Here is a 19,496-nt window from a genome sequence, read left to right as displayed (position 1 = left end):
TTCTGCACACAAAATTGCTTAATATGCTTCAGCTAATGGACTCTGAGGCTTTTCAATTTGTGAACTCTCATTAACATCCCAGGAATGATTTCACACTGTACCTCCTGCTATAAATTTTTAAAATTTCAATGAAAGAAAATTGTTAGCCTTCAAAAATAATGGGACCTTATTTTGTTTTTTAGTCTTTAATAACAATTTTCTTCTTAAAAATATAAGCCTCAGTCTCTCATGATCGTGTTCTCTGAGAACAGCAGGTGAGTTTCAAACTCAGTTATTGCAAAGTGGTCATCAATATGATTTCTAACTCATTCTAGAGAATATGAAGTGAATTTAAGACATAAGATTTTGTTGAAGTTTTTTTATCCCTTGCCTTTGACCCTGTGGTCAGGAATTGGTTATTCAATAAGCAATATAAACTCATTACAGATCTCTTTTTTCTGGTTGAAGCATTTTAATGACATACTTCAAGGTCAAGGTCCACAGCAGCAGTCTTATTTTTTAGAACATCTTTTCAGGTATTATTTTTTATTTATTTTTTAAAATTTCTATACCTCTCTTCTCAGCCCTCAATCACTCCCCAACACATTAACTTTAAGTTAATGATTCAAGAGATACGTGCTCACCTGTAATGAACATTAGCAAGGTCAGCATCTTCTTTACAGTGATGACATGCTTTTATAGGCGTGCACTAAAGTAGGTTTCCACAGATAATTTGTCTTGAGAGTGCTTATTGCCATAAAAGTGGATTAAAACTGACTACTCTGAAATTAAAATAGAAATGTAATCTGTGATTACATACATCAAATATAATCATGAATTTCTGGAGTTGAAGTTGGTTTTTAGTATATTTTGAGATTACTATCACAAAAAGCTTCATTGCTTAAAATTTATCAAAATTCTTTGTGACTGTATTTAGGTACTTATAATGCTTTCTTTGAGAACCTTCCAGCAAAAAATGATTGTTTACTGCCATATTGAAGATAATTTCTGTTGACAAAGATATTGCATAGATTTCTTGAAGGTCTTCCCTCACCCTACCTCAAAATAACTGGAAAGTGAATCTAATCCATTTAGTCAGTACTCTTGAACAGCAACTTAATTTCTAGAAAAGGCCATTAACCCTTATTAATTGATCGTCAAAACGGATGTTCTACCTTTAATGGACTCCATCAAAAATGCATTCGTGATTCTTGTTCTGAATCACACTCAGAAGTCTCTGCTGTCCAATCCCAGTCAAATGTCAATGCAAAAAATTGTAATAATTTCATATAACCCATGACATGTAATTTGCCCACTCTTTTATGTTCTAAGTTTTATCCCTAACCCAAAACAGACTTGGTCCATGTTGTGTTAGTCCCTCATATATTTGCTTTAGTTAAATTTGAACTCACCATTGTCATCAACCTGCACTGAAAGGCTTTTTAAAAAAGTCATATGAAACTGCCCCATTGTAACAAAAAAGGTGTTTTTTTGAGATGCCTTCCTTACCATACAGAAGTCCCTTTCTGCTCTGTTTAATCATGGTTTGTTATCTTTTGGACCCTATGAGTCTCATTACTATCCTGTTTTATCTTCTATCCTTAAGAAGAGTAGAGTTAAATTTATACTGACATTTGATCATGATGCTGGGAAGTATGTTATTTATTTCTGTGTGCTAATCTATAAGTCTATTGCTGTCCTTTTCATAATTTTTTCTTCACTCTAATGGCCTCATTTAGTACTTTTAAAATTATTTTTGATAGTGCATAATCTTTTTAGGTCCCAGAAATCAATGGAATAGGCTAGAGTCCCTCTGATTCTCAGAATAATTTTATAGTGGAAGCTGTAGATTTGATCAACTTCTCTAGAGCTATAGTGTAGTCTTCCATTCATTATAAATTTTACATATTTTAATGATCAGACTAGGTATCTATGATTGCACATATTTTTATAGTGATTCTTCAATTTGGGTTAGGCTTTTATTCAATTAATTCTGCCACTGTCAACAAAGGAATACTTGAGATGTCTCATGAGGAAGTAGCTCCTTGAACTTTATATTTGAACAGCAAAAGCACATCATCATTAAAAATCATTTCTATTATATTTAGTTTTGTGATTTAGTTTTCTTTTTATAAAATAATTATTTTACATTATAATTAAAAGCAAGGGTCTATTCTCTAAATAAGGAGTTAATTAGTAATTTTCTATATCAACATATATTAGTAAAGTTGATAAAATATTGGGATTATATAATGTTGATTACTTGAACTTGGGCTTATATTATCCAAGTTCATATAACTGTTATGTATCTACTCTTCATATAACTGTTATGACTACACCTTTAAAATATTTTTAGGATCATCACTGATAATCAATGCACATTGCTTTTATTTACAATATCTGCAGTGCCAGATTCCTTCCACTTTTTTCTTCTCTTTCCTTCTTTCGTCTTTCCTTGGGCTTTTATTAAAGTCACTGGAGCTAAAAATTCAGATAAGAACAGTTCTCTTTTTTACTGTAATTTCAAGTCTGTTGGGCAAGACAGGCAAGCAGATTACATATTATGGTGTGTGACAAATACTAACTTAGTGAGACTTTAGTGAAGAGAATCTTCATCCATCCTGAGGGTAATTCAAAGAGTAAATGAAAACTTTCTTGAAGATATGATGCATGAGCTGAATCTTGAATAAAACAAGGATTTGGCCAGCAAAGTGAGGTTTATATGCATAGTCTCAGAAATAAGAGAGTACAGAGTGAGATCTTGAAACGGAAAAATGTTTATTAAGGCTTATGAGTAAAGGTGAGGTATGGAGAGACAGGCAAAAGAAAGGTCTGAGCTGGTGGAAAGCCTGGCCTTTCTTGTGAGGGATTTGGGCTTTATCCAGTATAAATAAGAGACTATATGGTCATATTTGTGTTTTAGAAAGAATTCTGCTAGTAGTGTGAATTATACTAAATTTAAAGCAGGGAGCAAAGGAGATATGAGAATATAATTACTGGGTTGTGAGGCAAATAATCAGAAAACACCAAAGAGGAAGAAAGTGAGGGAAATAGAAAAGAGCACAGAGCAGAATATTAGGGTTTGATTTGATTTCAGAATAGATTAGTTCCAGAGGATGGTAAAATCCATTATGCAGCCATGGATCTGGGTAGCTCAGCTGGTGCAGAGGAGGTTCACTAGATGTTAGAAGGTCAAGGAACTCTGAGGATGGTCTATTGTATCTTATTCATAAAACCACCTGGGATAATTACAGCGTCTTGGTGGAAAGGTTGCTGTATCATAGTAATGAATAAGAGTAGAGGGGAGAACTATTAGATTCCATGAATCTCAAATGATGAGTTTCTACTTTGGGGCTGGAAGAATGATGATTTTGATGCAAAGCCAAGATATTCCATAGAAAAAACAAAACAAAACAAACACAAAAAACAAACAAAAAAATACAAGTAATGTTTGAGAGAATGAGCAACCGCAGAAGTGTTATAGTGGAAGTGGCAGTGACTTAGAAAGGAGGAGGATAATTTGTTTATTTTGAGCAAAGTTTCCAGAAAGCCCAACGAAAAGTTTTAGAAATGAAGTACGGAAGATCATTGAAGAGTAAGAAAGCAAAAGTAAGCATGGGGTACTGATAGCTAGAAAGGATAGAAGCCCAGAAACTTAAGTTTCTAATATAAACTCTGGATTTGTAGACAAGTTATTATTTCAAGTGGTTACAGCCTGGTGACAAATGATTTGTGTCCAGAATATAAAGATAATTTATGTAAATCAATGATAAACAACACACAATCTAATCCAAAAGGGCAAAATATCTAAAGAGACATTTGAATAAAATATATATATACAAATCACCTATAAACATATGAATATATGCTCACCGTCTTTTCTCATCAGGAAAGCACATATTTAAATCTCAAGAGATAATACTACACACCCATTAGGATGATTAAGGTAATTAAAAATCCTAAGTTTGGAAAGGACATGAAGCAATCAGATTGTTCATACATTGCAAGTGTGAGAGTGAATTGGTTCAACCCAATTACTGTTAGCAGTATACTGTCTGTTTTTGAATCCTGGCTTTTTCACTAGTTTTATGACATGAAGCAAGTTACTAACATTTTGTACTTATGCATTCCATTTGGAAAATGGAATTAAATGAATTAATTCATGTACATTTCTTAGAACTATTCCTAAGTATAGTAAGTTCTCAGTCGATATTATTTAATATTACTGTTATTGTAAGTATTATGTTGAATCAGAAAGTGAATTTTAACCCTATATCATAAGAGACCTATGCATTTATTAAATAAAATCTATAAAAACAATATAAAATGAAGAGAAAAATATTTTAAAATCTCTAAAATAGTTATATAGGCACCATTATTAATATATAAATAGAATCACTATTAAAATTTACCTCGATTTTTAAATATATATTTTGGTATTTTTGTAATTAAACTTGATATATCATGTGACATCCTATTTTTACATTTAAACTGATATCATTAAGTGTTTATGTATTCCTATATACTGTGTAACATCACTATTAATGGTTGCATAATATCTCATTAATTGAAGGTATTATAATTCAGTTGAAAAAGTGTTTATATTTAGCAGGTTTGCAATTCCTTATTTTGATCTTATAAATAACACCTTAGTGAACATCCTTATATGAAGAGTGGCCTCTCCCAAGTTACTCTCTGATCTATACTGAAAAGTATCATTTTTTCCCCAAAATGTACTTATTTTATTCTGCAAATGAATCAGATTTCACAGTTGTTTTGTTCTTTCTGTACTATAAACACATTTCCAAATGCAGTGATTGAAATGCATCCTAAAGCCAAAAATTACTTTTACAATAAACAATTATTTAAACATTTAAAAAACTAATTTGGTGGGCTTATTTTATCTTATTGTTAAATAGATGTAGTATTTTCAGAATATACAGTTAATATAGTATTCGCTGGCAGGAAGTGATATAAAACAAAGAATATGTTCAGCACTGTGCTTTTTTTGGACCAATTGTGGTGCGTTCTTCCTGGAATGCTTTCTCTTATAATATCCTATATTACCTTAAACTAACCTTTAAGAATGACAGAGAGATAAGTAATAAAACTTGTTAGCTCAGAGAAAGAAAAACAAAACTATTGAGAAAATATGAATTTTAAACATAGTCTTTAGATTTGATTCAGATGGTTCCAATTCTACCTCTCTCTCTTCTTCACTGTGACTCTGCAAACGTGGCCAAGTGGTGGTGTTGCTGAAGCAGCAGTCTATGTATCTCTAGGTATAACACCTTCAGAGAACCATATGTCTCTATTAACTTTTCCTCTTCTTCCGATCTTGCTTGCTCTTCCACTATTATAAGAATTCTACTAAATTATGCATTGTAGATGTGGTAAGTCTTAAATAGCATAGAGTATGTGAAATCTTTCTTTCGAACATGTGTTTACCCCTCAGTAATGTCAGAGGCCTGTTAGGGAATGGAAGTATAGCATGTGGTTCTTTCTCACAGTCCAAGGATTATGGGCTCTTCCTGTCCTATCTTTCACTTACTCCTAACCAGCAACAGTTAATAACGACAATTTCAGTACCAAACATCAGCTAATTAAAAGAGGGAGGGAGATACATGAATTTCCCGTGATTCTGAAAGTTGGATACTGAATTCTCATTAACCTTATTTCATGAACTAGTTAGAGAGCTCCCAGAAGTTTAGAGAGCCTGGTGTAGAGGTGTGAACAGTTGGCTAAGGATGTAACTTGCCGCACTGAGCTTCAGGTTTTATTTAACATCATTTCAGCTGCTTCACCCTTCTTTTCCATTTACCTCTTTAACCTTAAGCACAGTTACTAAAGTCATCTATTTTCTTGAAAGTTCTTTTTGTAAGGCACATGGGTTTGCGCCTATGCAATTTTCTTTTTTGTCTAAAGAGTGGGACAAAGCACATTGTCAGTGCTCAATAAATGTTTCATCAATGTCATTACTTAATATTCATTTAATTAATATTCATTATAGATCAATTCATAATTGTCATCATAGTAATGATAGGCAAGAAGGAATCTCATTTTTCCCCCATATTTTGAAAATCTAACTCAGACTCAATTTCATGATATTATTCATTAAGGATAGCTGCTTTTTTTATTTTTTTAAGTATGTAAAATTGAATTCTGAATGTTCCTATGTTTTTTTTTGTCAGTGGTTTTCTGCTTCAAAATCCAATGAAGGCTATATCAAGCACTGGAGAGCTATATATAATGTTTGTAAAATATGTGTAGATTCATTTTGGTCAGGCATAGTCTATGTACATGTACTTTAAAAGGCCGTAGTAAAAGAATCTGAAAAGGACCCAGCATCACTAAGTGATGATTTCATCATCTGCACTTGTGAGATGAACTATTTATTTGTTACATTGTCTTAGTTATATTGGTTTTATTGGTTTCTGAAGAACCATCTTTATGCTAGCCTAGGCCATATTATATAGAATATGTATACCCATAAGAAGAGTCTAATATAGAAGAAAAAGTTCATATATCACAGTTAATTATACTTTTTCCCTAATGAATATGGTAGGATTCTATTTTTAGGACTCTAAATAGAAGTTTTAGTTTATTTTTTAATAGGGCTGCAAAAATATTCCTACAAGTTTCTGTGATATTTTGTGCCTAAAATATTGCTGTATCCATAGCAAGTTATAATAATTTTTTAAGGAAACAAACATGTACTTTCTTGGTTTTTGTCATGATTTATAGAAAGTTAAACACAAAAGGCTAATATGACATATACTGGAAGTTCTGTTAACCGAAAATCTGATAGAAATCTAAAACATGTAGACAAAATTAAGCATTATCTAAAGAAGGATTAAAAAATTCAAAATCTAAAATCTATAAGATAGACTCAAACAAAATAAAGAATATCATGTATGTGTCTGATTCAAAAGGGAGAATGTAAGACTATCTATTAGTGAATTGTTACTCTACAACTTATTACCAAAAATATTCAAGGCAGCTTATATGAATATACAGTAAGCAGCAATATACAACATTATAAGTTTTTGCCAAAATTAAGTTAGTCTTAGAAATTCATATCCCCCAAAATTGACAGAGGTAGTTTGCAAATTTGTCCCTGAATGTCTTAGTAGCCTTCGGAAAAGGAGGGAAATATTGGCTTGACAGTATTCACAACTTAAAAACAAACCATTCACTTAGAGGAAACAGTTTCTCTTGTTACTGTTATTACTAAGACCTGAGATTAATTTCTTCCATGTGAAATTGTATTGGTACGGGACTACACTTCAACAATATTACTGTAATTGGTGTAGTATGTTTGTTTCTTTGGTTTGCTTTTTTATAACAACTGTCAATGCAGACTGATGGCTTATGGCCAAAGTGCATTTTAGTGTAAATAAGTCTATCTATTGCCAAAATAAAATAGTAATAATTCTGCAATAAGAAAACAAAGAAACAAGCATGGCGGTTAAAAGTTAGATGGATGTCATACATGAGGATTTATTGTAGCAAGCAGAAGAAAATGTTAATAAATTTACACAACCAGGAATACTAAAGGAAACATCTCTTTTACAATATACTGATTTGAGAAGGGTATTTAAAAGGTTAAGAAAATATATAGAGAAAAAAGTAGTGTGTTAGCAGAAACTAAAATGTGTAGGTATATTCATAGGGAAAAATCATCATTGAGAACAACTGAATCAGTAATTTGGAGGAGAAGGTTAAGAAAATCTCCTACAGTGCAAAGGAGAATGACAAAGTGGAAAGAGACCTTGCTACCCCTAACCAAAGAATTAAAACTAAAGTATTCTCTTAAGTGTAAGTATACTGAAGAAAATCAAGTTGAACTAAAAAGAACTTACATTTCTTCAGATTCACTCGTCTACATAATGCAATTTCCATGTAATATTTTTTGTTTGACAAAATGATTGCAAAGTTTGCCTGGAAGAATAAATGTGCATAAACATGAATTCTGAGAAAGAAGAGTAATAAGGAAAGCCCCGTTTTAACAAATCTTAAGAATATTTTTACTAAAGCTTCAGTGATCAAAATGATGTAATAGTGGCTCTAGAAGATATAAAGAACTGGTAGAAAGTCTAAAACATATTGAACTATATGTAACGGTGTGGTATATGATTAAGGTCACATATCAAATCTGGTAGGGGCTAGTGGAGATTAGAGGTGTTGAGATTACTGTATAACCATATGGGAAACTAGATTAAGATAAATTCTACTTTATACTTATCCCAAAATAAATCAAACATGGATTTAAGATTTAATTTTTGCCTTTAGAAGGCCTTTTTTATCTTTTTCCTAAAAAGAGAAAAATAAAAGGTTGACAGCCTTGGCCAATCAAAAATTTCTTTAGAAAATGGTAAAAACCAAAATTTACAAATCAAGATAAACAAGCATTTTAAAAAAGCCCAATTTTGTAAAATTAGTGCATATAACTAAAACATAGTTCTAAAACTTAAAGCTTGTAAATATTCAAGACTATCAAACTGAAAAGTGAAATAAACTTTTTCTGTCCATTTTGGCAAATATTTTTAAAATGATAATACTCACTGTTAGCAAGGATGTACAAAATTGGCCATTCTCATTAAATATTGGTGAGACCAAATGGCTCCAAATGTCATAAAAGCTCCCAAATATACCTTTGTGTTGGTATTTCTGCTTGTACCCCACAAAGGAAGATTGGAGTTAGTGCAGGGCAAATATCCAGATCTGGTTTCATTTCAGTAGAAATAAATGCTTTATATCATTCCCACCTTCTAAGTTTTAAATTTTGAGTTCAGTAAAAATGAGTCCCTTCACCACTAGACATTTAAGAATAAATTCTAGGGTTGGCCAAAAAGTTCATTCTGGTTTTTCTGTAACAGCACATGGAAAAACCTGAACGAACTTCTTGGCCAGCCCAATATCTTGCTAAGGTAACCTTTGGTGGTTAACCTTTTGTGGTTTTAATGATTCCAAATGAAATGGTGGTGTTCATGAAGTATTTATATACATGCTTTCCTCTGTTTTACTATTAAATATAACTTGTCTGTTCTCAACTTTCACTTGAAACCTGAGCCAGAATTGATTTATATATATATTTTTTGTCCATACATCAATTTCATGCATAGTGCAATGATTTTTGACTCAATCCAGTGTTCATTCCTTAGTTCAGCCTATGCTTTCCCTTTATATGGAATAAGGATCATTTAGTTCTGTGGGAGACCTCCATGCCCAATCCTTGCTATGCAGTCTAGATGATAAAATCTTTATGTTAAATTCTGTTCCTGATACTCATTGGGGCATTCACCAATTCCTTCTCATTTGCGCAAGGAAACCCAAATTCTGGAGGAATACAGCTCATCACCTAGTGTTCTATTCCCTATAACATTACTCCTATTTCACCCCAGCCACTAATATTCTCAAATTATTTCATTTGGATACCAATTCTCCAGCGTCCTTGAGTCATCCAAGGCCTATTTATTCCTCTAGTTTCTTTCATTCGAGCATTTTCTGCCCCTCTCTCTCCTAGAACTCCCCATCTTTCTCCCTTTATGGCATTTGTCACAATCTAATATTATATAGATTTGCGAGCTTCCAACTGAAAAAGACTCAAAACATCATCCTTATGTTAGGTAGCACTTGACAGCACTGTAATTTGAGTCCAGCACTTGAACTTCTCTGTTTATACCCTTAGTTGCTTGTTTGTCAAGGAACCCACACCAGAGGAAGAGCTGCTCTTTCTCCTGTGCCATGTTATTTTCCATATTTGTGTGTGGATGTGGTCTTTGCCTGACTCTTAACATAGCCACAAGTATATGCAGGTATAAAGATATACTTACTGTGTCAGATTTCTTCCTTCTTCTTCAACACACGTTGTTCTAATTTCTGACTGTAAAATGAGTCTAAAACTACTCTGGCCATCTCTCCTAAATCTAATGGCACTCTTTAGTTGGATTCCCAAGGAGTAGAACAGGAACCAGGGATTTAGTTGTGTGTGATATATAAAGAGAAAAATGTTTCTTTATTTAAAAAAATGTTTAAAGGAGGAGGAAAGAGGGAAGCTTTGAGCAAAGAAGTGGTCACAGAGAGAGTTTAGGTCTTGACCTAAGCCTTGGGGGCTCTGGGACAAAATCATACCATAGAATTTTTCTTAACTTAAAACAAGGGGCTGATATTTTATAACCCGTATCAGTCATTTATTAGCTGTGACCTCCTGCAGGATAGGAGGTGCTCCCTGGAGATCCTGCTCCAGTGAGCAAAAGATAATGCTGCAGAAAATGGGACAGCTGGGAGTTCTGAGCAGTCGACACTCAGAGCAGTTGAGGATAGATGTCCTGGCCACGTAACTAAGGATCTCCTTTGGACTACTAGTAGACACCCTTTCCAAGAATGATCTTTTTTGGATCCCCTGCAGCATTTGGCAGTATTTGAGGTGCTCTGTTCTCATATTCCGTCACTCTCATCTAAGACATTTCTACTAGCTTTTCTTCTACCTCTCTGGCCACACTATCCATAATGCTAAATTCCTAGTCCTCTTTCTATTATTAAATATGTGTAGATTTCCATTTTTAATTATATTCTCATGTCAGTATACTCTATAGATTACCTCATCCAATTTCATGACTACAACTACCATTTTTGAACATATCTATGTAAGCTTGTTCTCTCTTATACCCTCTAGATCCAAATACTCAGCATCATGTTGTAAATTTCCTCTTGGGGGTCCCACAGAGGCCTCAAAGCCAACATACCAGGAACTGTACTGAGCCTGTTTCTTGTTAAACTGTTTCCCTGTGCTCATGGAATAGCACCACTGTCATTCCTGTCACTCACACTAAAATGGTGTATCTCTTTATCTCTAGCACCTAATTCAATTTGACATGTAGTAGGTGCTCAACAAATATTTACTGAGTTAATGAATAACATTCAGTCAGCTCTTTTACTCCCAACAGTCATCCCTTTTTCCTGAGTCAAGAAGAAAATACATCAAACAGTGATATAAATATTGAATACAAATCAAAATGAATATGCAACAGGGAGGCTTATTTTTTCAAATCATTGCTAACCATGATAATTGAATTTTATTGTTATAAGCTCATAAAATTGAGTTTAAAGTGTGTGATGATGAGATAATATTAATGAATGTCAAATTAGCATTGTGTTTAGTTTCTGGAGTGGCATTTGAAGTATTTTATAATTATTAGTAAATTTTGAAAAGCTTGTGATTGTTATTTTGTTGTAGTTATATAAAGTATCCAATAGATGGTACTATAAAATGCCTAATATTTTAAATAAAGTGGTATAACAGGTAGAGAGTTTAAACGAACAGTTCAAAATTCTGGAGAGAATTAAGACGTTTTCCTCTGGATATTAAATTATATTTAAAATCAGATTTTTAAAAATAAAGCTTAAGTAATATAGAATTCCATGTGAAATACTGTAAATATTCTCTTAATCTTCAGAAAGTGAAAATTGTTTACTACAAGATACAATTTTCAAACTGTTCATGTTATATCAGAAATTTTTTTTGTTCTCTTTGTGGTGATTACCGTTAGTAAATGTGGTATTTTAGTTAATGTTGCTCAAATCACAGCATTTTCAGCAAGCAGCTCTAGTTGCATGTCTTTGTTACTGAAGTTCTAAAAAAACTTTTTATGTTCAAAATAAAGCAAAACTGTGCAGTAATCTCCCTTCTAGCTTAGCAAGAGTAAGTCCATTGTTTCTTTCAGTTTTTGGTCTCTCCCAAGACCAATCTAATATCTGAGTGAAACATTATACCATTTTGTAAATATAATATGCATTCAGAATGTTTAAGAATATACAATTTTATGGAGTTGAAATTTATTAAAAACATAAGCAATAATTAGCAATAATTGACAGATTGCTTGGAGTTTGCTTCTAAAGCATATATGAAAAAGAGCAGTTTATAGATGGCTTAATTTATCATTCAGAATTTCCATTATAAATTTCCACTGCATATTTATTTATAAGTATGAATACCAAAATTTGATTATCAGAACAAAGTTTTATAAAGCCTACTTCTAAAGCTAAAAATATCTGAAGACTTGTACAATAACATCGAAGGTTTGAAAGTCTCTATATATCTGACTATACAGAGATGCTCCACAGCTTTAAAAATTTTTGCTACTGTTTATGATATTGCTCTTGAATAATGCTGAGTGTTCCTTTGTATGATAGTTATTTATTAATTTATTCAGTAAAATTTTATTGCATATGACCATATGCCAGGTTTAAAGAAACCAAGATAAATAGCTTTTAGGAAGAATGATTTTATGTGAATCAGCAGCTTCTTGTGGGACATGTATCATATGTCCTATGGCTTCCTTATGCCTTTACTATTTTTTCCAGGTTTTATGTAATTGGAATGTGTGGTATGATATTATGCATGCTGTTAAAAAATATGTTCTTAGGTGCATAGGAATCTTCTGCTTAAAGAAAATATGCTATTGAAATCACTTGATCTAGCCTGAGAAACTGAGGCTATTTTCTCAATAAAAAAAAAAAGTAGTTAGTGCTTTGATTAAGTCTAGGCTTTTCCAACCATTATCTCCTAAGCTTGATCAGAATAAATAGGTCAGACTTGTAATAAAAAGGTATGAGATGAACAACTAATTACCTGAATCCTTTAGGTGAAAATGACTTTGTCCACCAAATACATTCCATGTGATGATAACACATTTGTGGATTCACCAGGAAATAATGGGGCCTCTGGATTTTACCCAGATTCTTTAAGATGTTTGTATGCATTGTGTGTTATGCTCTTTTCAGAGACAATGGCTCACACATTGACTCATTTACTCAGACTCCCTAGCATATTGGATGTATGTAATATTACATGGCAAAGTTCCTACTTGAGCTAAATGGGTTTAAATGTAAACTGTGCATGCAGATCTCAAGTGATAGTCTCTTAATAGATATCAGATACTCTTTATCGCTGCCCTCTTTTATTTCAGTAACATTTTAATTAATTCACACTGATTGAATAAATGTACATTGAGACTTGTTTCCTAATGAGGGCGCATTTAGAGGAAAGGTTTTGCATCATTCTGATATCCTGTGGGTAATTATATTCTAATTATATGGTCGGGGGAAAAGAGTCTATAACTCAGTACTGATATTGTTCGTTGGACCCAATTAATTACATGCACATAATGAAAGTTCATGATAAGGTTGACTGGCAGTCAGTGTAAAATTTTAACTCAATTGAATCTAAGCCTAATGTGAGTACAGAATTGGACTTTAACCTGGTTAGAAAATGCTTTGGTGTGAGATCAGTGGATATTTGGAGGGGCAAATGATGAGAACAAATTTTATTATAACTTATTAGTTTTTTAATTCAAGGTCTTTTCCAAGATTGATGGGAAGGAAAACTTAGCAGCCTAATGCTTTAATTCTAAATATTATTATCAATAATCTTTCATTACCTTCAGTGATTTTCTGTATTTTAGAAAGCAGCATTACACTAACAATACAATGGTACATTTCTAGAACAGGTTCGTATGTTTTTTGAGAGAAAAAAGAGGCATAGCAGGAAGTATTACTGATTCATTTTATGAATGTAAATTCAGTAGGTATTAATCTATTCTATTAGGGTGATTTTTTATTTCAAACCACCAAGTACATTCAGACTCCTGTCCCCCAAATTCACAAACATAATTATGTACATGCATACATACCCAATAATAGGTCACTATTAATTATCTATTTTTAAATAAGAGTTCCAAAGAATAATCTGAAAAAATAATCAATAAGACATGCATGTTTTATTTTGAAATGCATTTTGGAGATGTTTGAATCTGATTTTTAAGAATTTTGTAATACTTCAAACAAAAAAGTAAAACCATGATCTAAATATCGGCTCCCATCTTCCTTTACTCAATTTCATCATTTCCTTTGCTTAGATTTTGGAAGAGAGTCTCTAAGATTGAGAAGACTGTCTTCTTCCAATCCTCTTCTCTTCTAAGCCTCTTCTCTCACCCTTTCCTTTTTGTTCACTGCTTTCTGGCTTTAATCTCTTCTCCCTACCATCTCCTTTCCTTCTTTTTCTCTCTTCTAATAGCCCTCACATAGATGTTTTCACTAAAAGATAAATCTGTTGGGTCTCGTCTCCTTATTAGCAACAGAAATACGTTCAGATGAAGAAAGTGCAGTCAGTCCTTTCTTGCTGAGCCCTAAGCAGGCAGTGGAAATATTTGTGTTCTAAAGTTAATAAAACAGTTACCATTTATTGAGAACTTATTTGCCAGACATCATTTTCATTCTAAAGGTGGACATAATTATGATACACCCTTTACATTTGAAGAAAGTAGAAAGCTTAGAGAGATTAAGTAATTTACCTAAAGTCACACAACATGCAAGTGTCAGAGCAATACCAGCTTTACCCCAAATCCCATGTTCTAAACCTGTCTTTTATGTTTGTGCTGCTGCACTCCCTGCAAAATTGGTGAGGTATGAAATAAATTTAGGGGATATAGACCTTCAAAAAAGGCATGGGAAGAAAAATAATGAGGTAAAGTAGAGGGGAAATAGAAATGAAAAGAGAAGGGAATAATAGATCAGACAGTTGGGCACACAGCGTAAGTGATCTTTGTGAAATTATTTTACACGTGTGTAAATATACAAATATTTATTGTGGATCGCAGCCAGAAAGAAATTGAAGAACACTTCCTTAACCATATTGGCTTTGATAATTTTATGAGACTTAACCAAGAAGGATAACATTTCTAATGTTAGCTTTATTTCGCTAGCTAATCAAGTGGGCAAGATAATGTTATTCTTGCTGATTGCTTTTGTAAGTAGAAATCTATGTTTGAAATGATTTTGATATCACTATTAAACACATTTTTAATATTTTTATTGAAAATACCTGGTACCACTTAAGTCTCCAAATGTCCATTGTACCAGGTGTACTTTCCCTGACGGTTCAGTGTGCTTTCCTTCTGGACGCAGACGTGAATATTGAGGGAACTGTTCAGGAGGGAGCCTCACACACCCGTCTCTACAGTATCTCCTGAATGAAACTGCAAATACGCGTAAACAATCACATAACAAGAGTAAGAACAGAACATTTTTGTGAGCAAATGTAAGAGTAGTAAAGTCATCACAGTTAAAAATATTTTTTATTTTTAAATTTATGTTGGCGCAAGCTTCAAAATTTGGCTCCACTGAGAAGTGGTGTTAAGCAAAGGATGTTGGATAAGATTACAACGTGTACTTTCTAAAAACATTTTTTATTGAGGTATAATTGATTTACAATGTTGTTTTAGTTTCTGGTATACAGCAAGGTGATTCAGTTATATATGTATATATTCAGTTATATATATATATATTCAGTTGTATATATTCATTATATATTATGAGTATATATGTTCAACATATATATTCTTTCTCATATGCTTTTCCATTATTGTTTATTACAGGATATTGAATGTAGTTACCAGTGCTATACAATAGGATCTTGTGGTTCATCTGTTCTACATATAATAGTTTGCATCCGCTAGTCCCAAACTCCCAATCCAACCCTCTCCCACACATATTAATTAGATATGTCAAGGGCCAGTGGAAAAGAAAAACGATTTATGTTTCTTCTAATTAACTGACACACTTGCCATACATTGAAATAACCTTTGATTAAAGATGTTAATAAATACAATAGTAGTATAAAAATCATTGGTGATCTATTTCCTTTTAAAATTTGTATTGTGTTCAGATGTGTGAGTGTACACACTTAAGGATGTGCGAAATCATAAAAGGTTAAAGAAATTATGAAGCTTCAATGTAAAAATGAAATTCATGGAAACCAAATATGTATTTAGTTTCTATGCCTAGAGATGTCCTCGATGCGTTTTATTATCATGTGTGAGGAAGGAACAGCTAGCTTCCCTTCCTAGGCTGTGGCAGTGCACCATTTTAGGAATACAGTTGTTGTTTTCCCAAACCTGCTTTTCTGTCTCTCACTTTTTGGGGGGATATCCAGTTATATATAAGGAAAACAAGCTATTTAAAATAGTTTTATTTGGCCACTTTACGTTTATCATGGCATTGGAAGTCATTGTATTAAACTAATCCATACTGATATCTAAGCCTGTCAGAACAGGGATACATTGTAGTTTCTAAATATTTGGCAGTGTTCATCAACATTTAAACTGATTTTATTTCCCGATCACTTAAAAAATAGAGACATGGCTGTAAAAAGAAACTTTTTTAAATTTAAAAAGTTCTTGTTGAACCTGCTCTTGTTTTAATAAATGAAGCCTGCACAGGGAAACAATAGATTTGGATTCTGTCACTAACTTTATTTTCTTGGCTAGTCATGTAAACTTTCTGATGCTCATTTTTCCAATCTGGAAAATGGGATTCCTTGTTTTACTGAGAGGATTAAATGAAACCATAAACACAAAAGTAATTTTTTATAAATATAAACATTGTTATATGGGTATAAGTTATAATTCTGTTAATTTTTCTTGAAATAACTGATGATCCTTTTAATGTGACTTCTATACTCTTATTATAATTTAACCTAAGTCAAATCTCTAATAATCTCTCCATCAAAGATTTTTTTCTTTGTCCTATGACAATTTGAATTAAATTGTCAATTTAAAATGATTACATGTTAGGAAATATGAAGACAAGAGATATCTCAATACTTAAGAATAATAGGATTTTTAAAAATTCTTGATATTAAGTTAAACTTAATAAGTGCCCTGAAGGCAAATGCATCTTTTAAACTAATTATCTGTGCTGTGTATTCTACTTAATATTAAAATGATACTGATTAAATAAAATCAATCACATTCTTCTGTAGTCACACCTCACATTTGATTAAATAAAAAATATATAGTTCCTGTATTGATTCTGATTGCAAATACATTACATTTAGAATTATACACCCATGATAATTTTCAACAAACTGAAACATTTACTCTGCTCATCCTTGATATTTAAAAATTATATACGGAAGAGTAAAAAAGAAGTATGTAATTTCTGGATTTGCTTCTTTTTCTTTTGCCCAGATGCCATGGTTTTCTTATTGTAACTCAGGGTTAGGCTACTGATGAGCATGTTAATTTAATGTATACTCTTTGCCTACATATCTTGATTGAAAGGGAGCTTATATATATGTTGTTTTCATCACCCTTGTTCTTGGAATGAATTTCTAGTGTTGCTCTCAGGTGGCTGAGCATTGCTGGAGAAATTCTCAGAGCTGGTGGCTTTCTCTCTTACATATTTATTACTTCTAGTTCCAGCTGAGCTCTTAATTTCACTTGTTCCTGTTACTCATCAGCTGCTTTCCCATTCTTAGAGGAGTAGTGACAAAATCTCTATTATTTCCATACTTTCTTCATCTTGCTACCTCTTTGTCAACTTCACTCGCTCTCTGTAGATAACTCACATCCCCACTACTCTAAGAAAGACGAAGCCTACAAACATGAATATCTGTAAATTACAGATTCTCTATGAAAGTGGCAGCCAGGCTTCAGTTTCATCCAATAGTGTTTTGTGGGGGATGCCTTAAAATGGGATTTTTATTATCCAACTTGGCACAGTCTTTGCCTTTTGTGGCATTGGGCCCATTTGCATTACCTTCTTGGCCCCTTTAGGTTTTTGCATTTGAAACCCCTGTGACTACAGGCTCAGAACTCTTTTTCCATCATTAGATATTCCCTCAAAATAAACAGATTTGGAAAAGGCTAATACCTGATTGTATGAGCTTCTGCCTCATCTGAAAGATTATTTTTTAAATAACCCTCTTTTATTGTTTATTTTCAAATGGTCCCTCTCTGTCTCTCTCTGCTTCTTTCTCCCAGCAACCTAGATGCTTACCTATATTTCTTTATAAGATTTTACAGAGAAACCGAAACAAACTTTTTGGTGAACTCTCTCTCTATATATGTATAAACATATGTATATTATTTCATTGTAGAAACATTTTTGCACTCTTTTAGGAATTAGAGGATGTAGTGAAAAGATAGAAAAAGAGATCAGTTTTTCTCCCAAATTCCATTACAAAAATTCTCAAACACAATACAGTGTATGAAGTAATTGTTATTTTTCAATCATTCTTTTTATATATATATATACTTATATATATGATGACATATATGTGTATATATATATATACACATTTTTACAGTACACAAATAATAATATAATTTATTAAGTTAGATCTTTTGAAAGTAAGTTGCAGGTTGTATGACACCACATCTCTAAATAATTCAGCAGGCATGTTCTAAGATAATAACAATTTTCTATGCATTTACAATACTATTATCACACCTGAAAATGTTAACTATTCCATAATATCAGTAATTATTCTGTCTATATTCATATGCCCATAATTATTTCTGAAATGTCCTTTATAGATTTTATTTTATTTTATTTTATTTTATTTTATTTTATTTTATTTTACTTTTTTGGTGGTAGTGGTGGGGTGGACAGGAGTTATTTGAAGTTCTTGCATTGCACTTGGTTGTTACTCTGAAACATTTACTAACTATAGTCTTTTCACTTGGCTTTCCATTGCCTTGCTGTGTATAGATATATGCACAATGAACTTCCCAAGGTAGAAGGCTTCTGAGACTCATGCCCTAGAGGCTGCTTGATGGGCATCTTAGATTGATTGCTTGAGAGTCCCTGGGATTTTCTCAGGTCAATGGCATAGGATAGGATAAGGCAGTTAATCTAGACTTGAGGAGATCAGATGTTTGTATATTATGATAAGGCTATATTCATGTCTTTAAATATTTCTTTAGGTTTAAGCTTAAACCAAGAAATAAGAAAGAAAGATAGAAGGCTGACAGAATGCTTTGAGCTGGCTTAGATTGAAGCTAACACAAACATTATCCCTATCACCCATTGCCCCAGGTGTTATATAGACTGACCTGGACTCAGAAGTCAAAAATATTACTGATATGAGAAGCTTTCAATGAAAGTTCTACCAAACCTGTTATCAGTCCATCTGAGAAACAACAGCAGGGGCCTCCGTAGGCGTCTCCTGTTAATGGGATAGTTGACCTGAGTTCATCCTCCCAGACTTCATGACTTTTTTGACTAAACATTTATTGGTTCAGTATTTTTTACTTATATTATGGAAATATATTCTAAATAGAGTTGCATTCCTAGACACTTTAATTTTCTCTGGGACTGCCCTAGACTACTTCTCCTTCTGTTCCACTTTTGGGTGCATGGGATCCTTCTAGTCCACCTCTGTACAAGCAGCCATGAAGCCTCACATGGAGCTATGTATTCTTTTGGGTTGTGCTCCCTTCCTGAGTTCTACTGGGTAAGGGAGTAAACTAATACGTGTGCTCTCAGCTCTTCTGTTCTCATTTTCCGAGTCCCCCTCACATAGCTTGGTCCAGGAGAAGAAGCTCAAATATACTGACTGCTCTCTTCTTTCTAGAGACACACAATGTCTAAGACCTAGCTTCCCATCCACCTTTCCTACTCCCCCCAACCAAGAAAAATCTTTATGTAGTATTTTGAGTGTGATATATCAC

At 32.8% G+C, this 19,496-nt stretch overlaps 1 protein-coding gene across 7 annotated transcripts in view; it reads left to right on the top strand.

Annotated features, from left to right (window-relative positions):
* Positions 1 to 19,496, top strand: part of DGKB (diacylglycerol kinase beta) — a 623,008-nt gene that overhangs the window by 152,107 nt on the left and 451,405 nt on the right. The gene's annotated exons all lie outside the window — the stretch shown is intronic.

Source organism: Hippopotamus amphibius, chromosome 4 (genome assembly GCF_030028045.1).
Source record: "Hippopotamus amphibius kiboko isolate mHipAmp2 chromosome 4, mHipAmp2.hap2, whole genome shotgun sequence".
NCBI lineage: Eukaryota > Metazoa > Chordata > Mammalia > Artiodactyla > Hippopotamidae > Hippopotamus > Hippopotamus amphibius.
The sequence above is the reverse complement of the archived record's forward strand: the minus strand, read 5'-3'. Positions and strand labels throughout refer to the sequence as shown.